The sequence below is a fragment of the Meriones unguiculatus genome, chromosome 16 (genome assembly GCF_030254825.1).
Source record: "Meriones unguiculatus strain TT.TT164.6M chromosome 16, Bangor_MerUng_6.1, whole genome shotgun sequence".
NCBI classification, from domain to species: domain Eukaryota; kingdom Metazoa; phylum Chordata; class Mammalia; order Rodentia; family Muridae; genus Meriones; species Meriones unguiculatus.
In genome coordinates this window covers 57,809,583-57,820,503 of record NC_083363.1, presented here as the reverse complement: position 1 = coordinate 57,820,503, position 10,921 = coordinate 57,809,583, and the positions used below count along the sequence as shown (strand labels likewise).

General features: G+C 48.9%; 1 long non-coding RNA gene across 1 annotated transcript; it reads left to right on the top strand.

Moving 5' to 3' along the window:
- The first annotated feature begins 6,226 nt into the window (after nt 1-6,226).
- On the top strand, nt 6,227-10,217 carry LOC132648247 (uncharacterized). The gene is made up of 3 exons (XR_009586618.1): nt 6,227-6,328; nt 6,480-6,698; nt 9,540-10,217. It is a non-coding gene; the product is annotated as an uncharacterized LOC132648247 (long non-coding RNA).
- Nucleotides 10,218-10,921: the final 704 nt, after the last annotated feature.

The window sequence follows — 10,921 nt, the reverse complement described above, 5'->3', positions numbered from 1 at the left end:
CATCTATCTATCTAGCATCTATCTGTCATCTATCTATAATTTATCTATCTATCTATCTACCTACCTACCTATCTAATATATCAGAGCTTTTCATCATAAGTAAAAAGCAAAACTGAAGTGGGGATGAGGGGTTAGATTATTAATTGGTAAAGCACTTCCCTTGCAAGCAGCGGGACCTAAATCTGATTCCAAGCACCAATTAACAACAACAACAACAAAACAATAAAAACTGGGTGTAGTGGTGCACATTTCAATCCCAGTGCTGGGGAGACAAAGGCAGGCACACTGGCCAGTCAGCCTACCCACTTAGTGTATTTTAGGGCAGAGAGAGACCCTGTGCTGGGAACAGATGGCCATGTGGGGTGGTTGATGACTAACTGGTTTTGGGCCAAGAGGGCTAACCCTGGACATCCAGTGGGCTGTGAGTCAGCTCAAATTGCTGATGCCAGATATCTGGGGAACCCAAAAGGTAACAGCTCTGTAAAGTATAAACAGCTCTGACTGGTAGGTGTCACTTAGTATGTGCTTATATAAACATGGCCTTGCGGGTCAGAGGCCTCAGCTTTCACACGAGCCTTGTCCAGACTGTCTGAGTGTGTGCATGCGTGCATGTGTGCGCATAGCCCTACGTCTATGCAGCCTGTGTGCTGATCTCTGTGTAGCTGTATTTTTAGCTATTTTTTTTCCTACCTCCATATACTATCCCTATCCCTTCCAATCCCCAAGGCTAGGAAGGAGAGAGAGAAACAAAGAGGGGAAAGGGGGCATTGTTATCATTAATTATTTCTTGCTGGTTAGGGTCATCAAGTTCTTGGGCAAGATTGAGCATCCTTGTTAGGATATCTCCAACCAGAAATCCATCAACAAGCAGCCAGCAGAAGGAGCAGCAGGGGCAGCCGCAGCGGGGGGAGCAGCCCAGCTTCTCTTGGGGCTCTGGCATTTTCATACTCTCTCAAGAGTCCCCAGAAGACACGCTCCTACCAGAGCACAAGACAAATCATAGTCAGCTGATGTGGACAATCTGAAGCAGTCCCATATCCCATAACTGGGATTGAAACAAACAAAGAAAACATATTCCCATAACATAACTTTTTTTTTTTTTAACCAAAATTCTCACTACATCTCTCTGTGTGTGCCCATGTCTACCTGTGTGTGTGGCATGAGAGTGCTGGTATATACTTGGGTACACGAAAATGTCTGCCTGCCTCGTGGCCTTGGCCTAGAGTAAATGAAGTTTGTCCAGCTACCTGCTTTTCCTCACAGTCTCTTGGCCAACAGTGCCACTTTTCCTTTCCAGCACCAGACCCAGGATCTTACATTTGGCAGAGTCAGCAGAATCCTGAAGAGGTGGAATGGAGCCCCAGATCGCTGGGAATGGAGCAGATGGAGGCCAAGAATGTTTTGATTGTGCTAAAAGCTGGACTCAAAGACACTTTGCCGTGAGAAGCCAAAGCATGAGAGAGCAGGGAGCCAAGAGAAAACCTCAGTATGTAATTTAGAACCTCAGGTCCCTTTTATCAAATGGAAGGGAATGTGGACCTAGCCTCGGGGAGACAGCCCCTGCCAGGTTTTGGAACTTCTGGGATAAGGGGGAAGAATGTTTCATTAGCTGCAGAACAGATGAAGAAATTGACCTTGATCACCGCCCATCCCTCTTTAAGGAAGTGCCTGTAGGTCCTAAGCCCACAAAACTGGGGGAAACAGTTGCTAACGAGCTGGCTAATAGTCAGAGCATGGCTGGTATGGACCAGTGCTGGCAAATTGTCAGAGACTATGAGTAAATAAACCACCTACTTGTACTTAATACTGATAGTCTGGCAGTAAAAACAAAAAACATGCTGGGCTCACCAGATGAAACGGTTCTTGGAGTACATGCTCTTGAAATGCAGAGGCTGCCGAGTTGGAGAGCAATGGGCCTCGGTGGGCGGAGCCCCTGAACACCCTCCACCCACCGTGCCAAGGCTGGGTGCATTGCTAGAGCATGTTTACGTGACCAGTTCCAAGGTGGCTGAAGACACCAAGGTGGTTGGTGTTTGAGGAAGGACTCTCAAGGCTGACCTTTGGCCTCCAAATTCACACTACATGTGTGCATTTCATAGTGGAACACACAGGTGTATGTACCCACACAAACAAACACACCCTTCCATATGGGGGGGGGAGAGAGAGAGAGAGAGAGAGAGAGAGACTGTTAATAGCTTGCTTCTCTACCCAGAACGGTATGGTCTCGAGGCACTGCAATTTCTTTTAGGTTTTGGAGGCATTCTTACTAATTACAACAGCAAACATTTGATAACTATCCTTGTTAAAAATTTAAAAGATCAAATTAAGCAATTACCACCCCATTTAGTTCAGCAGAAAATAGAACAGAGGGACAGAAGGGATTAGCTAATTCTGATATAGATGTGCATGACAAACACTCACCCTGAGCCTTTATTCTACAGGCCCCTGTTTGTAGTGAGGCACCGATCAGTTTTTCCCACACAGCCACGAGGGGCCTGCAGCCCCGGGGTCCACCATTAACCTCAATAGTTTTGTAACTGAACCATCTCCCCAGAAGGCTGTAGGACTGAATGCTGTCTTAGATTCTTCTTTACCAGTGGCTGTGTTGAAATACTCTGACAAAAGCAATTTGTTTTACAGTTTCATTTATCTTACTGTTCCAGGGAAGTCACCATGTCAGGAACTTGAGAGAACTGGGTCATGTTATATTCACAGTCAAGAGCAGGGAGCGATCAGTAACCCGTCCTAGTGCTCAGACCAGTGTTTCCACTTGGACAGTTCATGAACCCCTGCCTAAGGAATGGCACCACCCAGCCCATGATTCAGATGAGTCTTCCCCTGTCAATTCACATAACCAAGACGACCCCTCAGGAAACATTCTCAGAGCCCAACATTAACCTAGATAATCCCCCCCACAGGTCTACCCAGAGGCCTGCTTCACCTCTTCTATGTGAGGGTGACAATTACTAGTAAGCCTTATAATGAGTCAGGATCGTGGGTACAATGAGCCAATCATTCCTTCCAGAGTGACCTAGGACAGTGGGGGCCCACAGGGGATGTCTCAGCAAACACTGTGGACTCACCCTTGCTGACTACAAAGCCATACGAAGCACGGGAAGTTGATGGGAGAAGGAGGGGTCTTCTATTGTGAGGACAGTCTGGGGAAAAATCTGAAGGCAGGAGTGGTGATTTGAATGGATTTAACCCCCATAGATTCATGGATTTGAATGCTTGGCCCTAGGGAGTGGCACTATTAGGAGAGCTAGCCTTGCTGGAGTAGGTGTAGCTTTGTTGGAGGAAGTGGGTTACTGTGGGAGTGGGCTTTGAGGTCTCCTGTGCTCAAGCTGTGCCCAGTGTGCAATCAGAGCCTCCTCCTTGATCTTTGGATCAAGAAATAGAGCTCTCAGCTTCTTCTCCAGCACCATGTCTGCCTGTGTGCTGCTGTGTTTCCTGTCATGATGATAATGGACTAAACCTCTGAAACAGTAAGCCAGCCCTGGCCTTGGTCATGGTGTCTCTTCATAGAAAACAAACAAACAAACAAAAAACCACCTAAACTACGACAGCAGGGTATTGCCAAACACGGACACGGATGATTTTATTGGGGAACCTCACACATCCACATTGTAAAGACTGGTCACCACAAGTGGGCAGACACCTCTCTTCCTCAGCATGCTCAACTGATGATTACATTCTTGCACACTCTATGGTCACGGCTGGTGGATGCGAGCATTTAACACTATAATGAACAAGTTTACCTTTGGTCACCTAAAAGAATGATTCCACAATTCAGGCTTGCTTAAGTGGCCCTGCCCAAATAGTTTTCTGTGGAAGGACTTCTCTGAAACCCAAAACCAACCTGAAGGGATATTAGGAGTTTCTTTAAGGAGCCACAGCTTCTGCATCCCAAAGCCGGGGAGTTTGCTTCTGAGTCCCTGCCTATGGGCTACCAGGTGCAGGCCGTGTCAGCTCTGTTGGTCTTCCAGTGCCGGTGCAGCACTGGGCTCACAGGTATGTGTCAGGTGCCAGGTGGTCACAGGTTGGCAGGGCCAACATGTCCCCTGAGATGCCAGGAGGATGGAAGGCACCCACCAGCACCAGCCTGAGGCAGACATACTTAGCAAAAAAAGGGCCCTATTCAGCTCTTTCTCCAAAGCCTGCCTCAGTCTCCCAGAACCTTGGTTTCCCAGAGCCTGGAGTACTCTGGGGGAAGGGTTGGGATTTAATGTAATGTAATGGAGCTTATGATTGATTGGGGGATCTGATTTCAGAGCACTCAGGGCATGCGGGAGAGCCCACCAGCTCTCTGAGGGACATTTGGATAAGGTCACGGGGTCAGATACAATGGCCCAGTTGTGGGAGATTCCTGTAATTCCATGGGCTGAAAGGAAACATCAGTGTTTTTAAATTCTGAAGGAAGATGATGTTGATTTGGGCCACACTGCACAAGCTCTCTGGATTCCCTCAGCTGCTAGAGCCACAGCCCGAGGAGCCTCAACCAAATGACACATTTTCTCACACCTGTGGGTGACAGATCAGAGGAGGACGTTGGCTATCTTCCTGTTGCTCTCTGCTTTATTACTTTTGAGACAAGGTCTTTCATCTAACATGACATTCACTATTTAAAAATGTATATTATTATTATTACTATTATTATTATTATTGACTAGGCCGGGTGACCAGCAAGCTCTGGAAATCTTCCTCTTTCCCCCTATCCCTCACCTCAAATGCTGGTGTTACATGCATGCAGATCCACATCTGGCTTTTACTTGGGGACTGAGGACCCAAACTGAGGTCCTTTTGTGTGCACAGCAAGCTCTCTTACCCACAATTCCCAGCTCCTACTTTTAAAATCATGCTGGAGTAAAGCTCCCAATAACAAACAGCTTCATCTTACCTCAATTACTTCTTCTAAGGTCATGTTTCCAAACACGGTCAGACTCTGGGATAGTGGCATTAGGACTTAGACTTAGACACCTGGATTTGCCGTAGACATAACTGAGCCTGTAACGTCAGCTAACCATCAAGAGTGGGGATGTCAGCTGTTTGCAGATGTGCACACTGCCCAGGCTTCAGGAAACCGGGATGGAGAGCTAAAGAGCCTCCCCAGAAGAGTGATGAGGGGAAACCTTTCCATGGCTGAGCAGCTGGAGTAGCCAGGGGCTTCCGGGGAGGTTTTTCAGAAAATGAAATTAATGCATTAAGCTGATGTACTGAATGAAGTGAAAGGAATTTTGCAGTCATTGGGAAGGGATGTAAGGAGGGGAGCGGAGTTGGGGATAATTTTGGGACAAGTACAGACAAAAATTGTCAGGTCCAAAGGAAACTACTGGAAACTCCCCCAACTTCTGGCAGTTAGACAAAAGCCAGCATTCCTCAGGAACTACGAAAGGATCCATTTCCCTTGTCACGGGTATCTGTGATGCTTAAGAGCATCCCACAGTGCGCTGGCCTCCAGGCTCCCAGCCCTTCTCACCCCGCTCCTTACCCTGAGTGTCTCCAGCTCATGGGCTTCCCACCCTCAGCGCCTCATTTCTCCCTATAACCCTGCTATTCCTGCCATGCTCTCCCTGCTCTGGACTCTTCCAGATGCCTCTGGCCGTACTCTCCCTCAGATCTGCAATAAAAACCTTCTGCTTGCTTAACCTTACCTTGAGTAGTCATGTCCTCAGTTTACACAAAAATAAACAAATGCAATGCCTAAGAATTAGGCCTTTTGGGTAAAAACGGACGGCAACAAAAGACATAAACTTAAGCAGATGAAAACCACGAAGCAAACGTCTAACTACGGGAAAATTAAAAAGTTATGTAGGGAAGGGCTTGGAGTGAAAGTCTTGATTAACACAGTGACAGGGTATATATTGAACTTTATCAAGGACAAGGAGACCATCTCTCAACTAGGAAATCAAAAGCAAAACTGGAGCTCACTGCTCACTCAAGCAAGCAGGACCCTGTGGTTCAGGCTGTTGCCAGGAGGGCACCTAGCAGCAGGAGTGACTTCCCACCAACCCCTGAGGCCGGGGGACTGAGGGAGCCTGTTCCTGGATTGGCTGAATTTCACACAGGGCTGACGCTGATTGGTTGGCTGCAACACCTCTTCCAGGAGGATTGAAAGAGGTTAGCCCTGCTTCTGCGGCTGTGTTTCCATGGCTACAACACAATAGCGCTTTCCCTAGGAGTGTGGGAACTTCTGCATTCTCAGTCCCCCCAGAATTAGGATGTAACTGCACCGCTGACAATGAGAGCTGGAAACTATGTAACTTGTGTGTGGTCCTGCTGACTGCTGGGGAGCAGAAGCCTTGAGGAGAGAGAATACCCTCCTTCCAGGGTGAGAAGGAGGATCACACCCAGAAAAGCAAAGTTAATCTACATGCAGTTCCTTAGACTGACAACTATAACTTACAAAGAACCTTTTCCTCTGGGGAGTCACATGCTAGGGGACAGATCAAAGGAGTAACCGTTTGTCCAACTTTTTTCAGTTATCCGATAGGTGTTTCACGGAAGAGGTGTGCATGTGTGTGCAGGAAGGATGCTGTTTCTCATTAAACTTCGGACTCCGGGAAATTCCGTTCCACACAGGATGATCCCACAGTGTCTTCTCTGGAGAATCTGCAAGACTGTCCTCGGTGTATGGCTCAAGGCTGAGCCCCTAGAGGCCTCAGACTGCCTTCTGGTTCATTAGCAGCCAGTCAGTGCTGGTATGTCTCCCTTCCGTATCCTCTGGTGCCAGGGAGCACTAATGGCCTGCCCTTGGGCCCAGCTGACACGGTCTCTGACGGTCTCTGGAGCTTTCACGCTGAGGTCAAAGTGCAGGCGGTAAGGGGAAGAAGCCTATGGGAGCTGGCTTTTTATTACTGTAACAAACACCTGAGGTAATTAGCTTCTGAAGAGGAAGGATTTATTTTAGCTCATAATTGTGAAATGGTGTGTGTGTGTGTGTGTGTGTGTGTGTGTGCGCGCGCGCGCAGGCGCACATGTGCACATGGTTGGAGGTGGGTCTGGTATGTGAGATCCGATGAAAAATATACCCCGGCTTATATAGACAGCTTGCGTGGGTGGGTGGTGCTGCCTGTGCCCCATTGACCCAGAGAATGACGACATCATCGTCCAAACGACAGAGAAATGGAGGCGAGGGAAGTGGAGAGAGAGACTCGGGGTGGAGGTGTGACCCGGCACAAGGGTTTTCTTGGTGTGCCTGTGCTGACTGCTTCCACCAGAACTCAGGATGGGGGTGCTCAGTGTGGACACTGGGCTCTGGCCCAGGCCAGGAGTCCAGTCCGTTCCGCCCTCCCATCTGGAGTGTGGCCCATGGTCAGTTCTCTGCACCCCCTTTCTAAAGGAGGGCGGGGGGGGGGGGCGATGACTGGTCCCAGTCACCCCACTCTGTGGAACTCTCAGCAGATGCCATCTGCTGAGGGGCACTGGGGAAATACTGCCTGGTGTTTTCAGGACGCTGGACTCACAGTATAGACGTGGTAGTCACCTTTTCTTTTGCTGTGCTAAAATGCCCTGGCAACTGAAGGAAGAGAGCGTTTCTTTGGCTCACAGTTAGAGGGCACACAGTTTGAGGGTACAGTCCATCGTGAGATCCCGAGGCCTGGAGGGTGAGTCACACCATGGCTATAGTGAGGAATCAGAGAAGCAAGAATGCCCGAGTCCATCCAGATTGCTTCTTTTTGCGCAACCCATTTTTAGGTTAGGTCTTCCCACCTTCATCAGCCTAATCAAGGAAATCCCTGATAGGTGCTCCCAGAGGCTCAGTAATGCCTGGCAGGTATGCCAGGCTGACAGTGAGCACTAAGAACCACAACAGGAACGCTGCAGTCCCTGTTCTTATTGGGACCCAGCCAGTGGGTGGGGTGCTGAGCACAGGCTGAAGCTATGTGGGGAGGCAGAGCTTACAGGGCTTGGTGGCGGGTGGGAATAGGGCAGGGAGTAAGAAAGAGGTCAGATGGTCTGTAAAGCTCAGGTCAAACAGCTGGGTAGAGGTGCCGCAAAAGAACGGAGAGAGGAAAAACAATACAAAACCAAATGAAAGAATCCAGGTATAGCATCTCTGGGGTACTGTGAACAAGGAAAACCTTACAGGTGCTGGGGGGCATGATGCCACGAGTGGGAAATTCCTGGCACATCTTAGGTGTTATGGCTGATACTGACGGTCAACTTGACAGCATCCAGAACAGGGGGTCAAACAACCCTCTCACGGGAGTCACATAGCATAGTCTGCCAATCGTACACTTACGTTACGAGTCATAACAGTGGCAAATTCACAGTTACAGACAGCAACAAAAACAGTTTTACGGTTGGGGCATCACCACAGCACGACGACCTGTATTAAGGACCACAGCAGTAGGAAGGTTGAGAGCCACTGACCTAGAGTGGCCTAGATGACAAATCTCTGAGCACGTCTGTGACAGAGTTTCCAGATTGGGCTCATTGAGGTGGGAAAGCCACACTATGGCAGCAGCAGCATCATATGGCATCATCATCACGTGGGCTGTGGTCCCTGAGTGAGTAAAAAGGAGAGCCCAAACTGAGCACCAGCATTCATTTCTCTCCGCTTCCTGTGGATGCAACGTGACCAGCCACCTGCGGCTCCTGGGCCTTAAGTTGCTTTTGTCAGAAATGTGAAGGGTCTGGGCAGCTTCTGAGCTGAGCTGGGGCATCCTGGTGGGGGCTTGGCTCAGGCACACACAGCCCCAGGGCTGCCCAGGAATAGGACTTGGGCTGAGACTGGGCACCGCTCGTTTCTCATTTGTTCCCCTCGGTGGAGTCGGAGTCACGAACTAACTCTGTTGAGCTGATGACTAAACCCGGGCCTGGCTGTGTGGAGGCCACACGGAAGGGCTGCAGGATGGAGGGCTGCCACTTCCAATTTCCCACTGCTCGCTAAGCTCTTTGTACACGAATCTGGTTTACCCTCTGGCTTCTCAGAGGTGGTGCTCACAGGACCGGTAAGGGATGTGAGACCCGAGATGGGACACAGTCAGATATGGTGGTTAGGGTGAGATCCACCTAGGATCTGAAAGGGTGGTCTAATGGCATGTCACCCTCGACTTGGAGGCCTGGGATTTAAGGAGGCATATTAGCTAGGGTGACGGATGAAAGGAAGCCCAATGATACCAGAGTCCTTGGTACAGGCATTGTGGAGCAAACTGGGGTAATTCCAGGTCAACCTGTGTACTGCCTGGTTTTAGGGCTCTTATTTCTGTGGTGGGTTCATGCCCCTTTTGTTGAGCCAGGTCCTCTTACTGCAACACCAGTCTCAGGCCCTGGTGTCTACTACTGACCCAGCTTCTCTCCTCCCAAGGAGTGTCTCAGAAAGTTGTCCTAGGCTGCATTATCACCTGTCTTGGAGCGGGAGGTAGCACTGTTCTGGAGTGGACTCCATCCTTGCAGAGGCCCCCAGAGGGCTGGGAAGTTGTGGAGAAGCCATGTTCCACCTGGCATCAGCAACAATAGGGATGGAGATACAGCTTTGCCTTGTCACCAGCTGCAGCTTGAGGAATTGCTTTAACCTTTGATGAATCTCACCGTAGGTGAAACAGATCCTTGGCTTCAACAGAGAAGAATTTCAAGATGAGCCCATGTGATGCAGAATTGTGTGATCTATTTATTTTTGTGTCACCCTGGCCAGCCTGGAACTTCCTGCCATGATACCGCCTCTGTAAAACATAATACCAACTGTGAGCCGGACACTCAAGTGCCAAGTAAAAGACTGAAGGCCGAGGGGCGAAGTGGAAGTTTTGGTTTCTTTAAAAACTCAGTTATGTCATGTGAACAGGTTTTTGTTCTAATCCCAAGTGTGGGATATGGAATTGCTTTTAGTTTCTCCACAGCTGGTGATTGCCTCACACTGCTCAGAGAGGGGCATGACCTTTTTCAGCTGCAGTTAGTTGAATTCTGAGGACTTGAAGAGGGTATACCAGAGCCCAGAGAGACGAAGGACGCTTCGTGAATGCTTCAAGAGAAAATTTGAAGATGTGAGTGAGAGAAAGGAGAGAGAGAGGCTTTGAGGAGATGGACAGAGAAAGAAGAAGGCTGCTGGTTCTGCTGGACTGCTGGGTATCGCGATAACTGAGATTGGTGTTTTCCCAAAGAACCCTACGACCCTAAGCAGGAAGAACTAAGTCTAAAGAGTTCTGTGCTCCAACTCCCCACTAACCTTTCTCTCCCACCTAGGGTCGGGGGCTTCAAAGGAGGTAGAGGCATTAAAGACCCCAAATAAAATAAAATTGAAAAACTAGTGCCTGCAGGGGAGTGTGTTAGTTACTTTCCTGCTGCTGCTATGTGAACACCAGAACAACACAGAAAGATGAGCTTATGTTGGCTTTCAGTGCCAGAAGGGTGAGTCCATTATGACAGGGTTCGTGGTAGCATGCAGGCATGGCAGCTGGAGCGGGAGGCTAAGAGCTTTCTACTTTGTGCGTTCAGCTGAGGATGCAAGAGAGAGAGGGAGGGAGAGAAAGAGGGAGAGCTCACGAACTGGAAGCAGCTGAAGCCTTTTGCATTCAAAACTCATGCTTTTCTTCAGCAAGGCTGTACCATCTAAACAATCCCCAAACAGCACCACTAACTGGTGACCAAGTGTTCAAATACCAAAGCCTATGGGGACATCTCATTCAAATCACCACAGGGAGCAACACTGTCCATCAATGCAGGCATTCTACAGAGCCATTGCATGCAACTGTGACCAGAACCAGATGCAGAGTACTGGTTAGCAGGAAATCAATAGGGCTAAGCCAGATAAGAAGCAGTGAGCTATTGACGTAAGCAGAAAGAGTATGGCAAACAGAAATCACTCTTGGGGTGCCCACAGGAACTAGAGCATGACTGGTTACATTTCAAGTTTCTTAAGTTCAAGTGTTAAAAATTTATGTGTAAAAACAGCTTTGCAAGCTTTCTGTGGCAAGAGAGCACA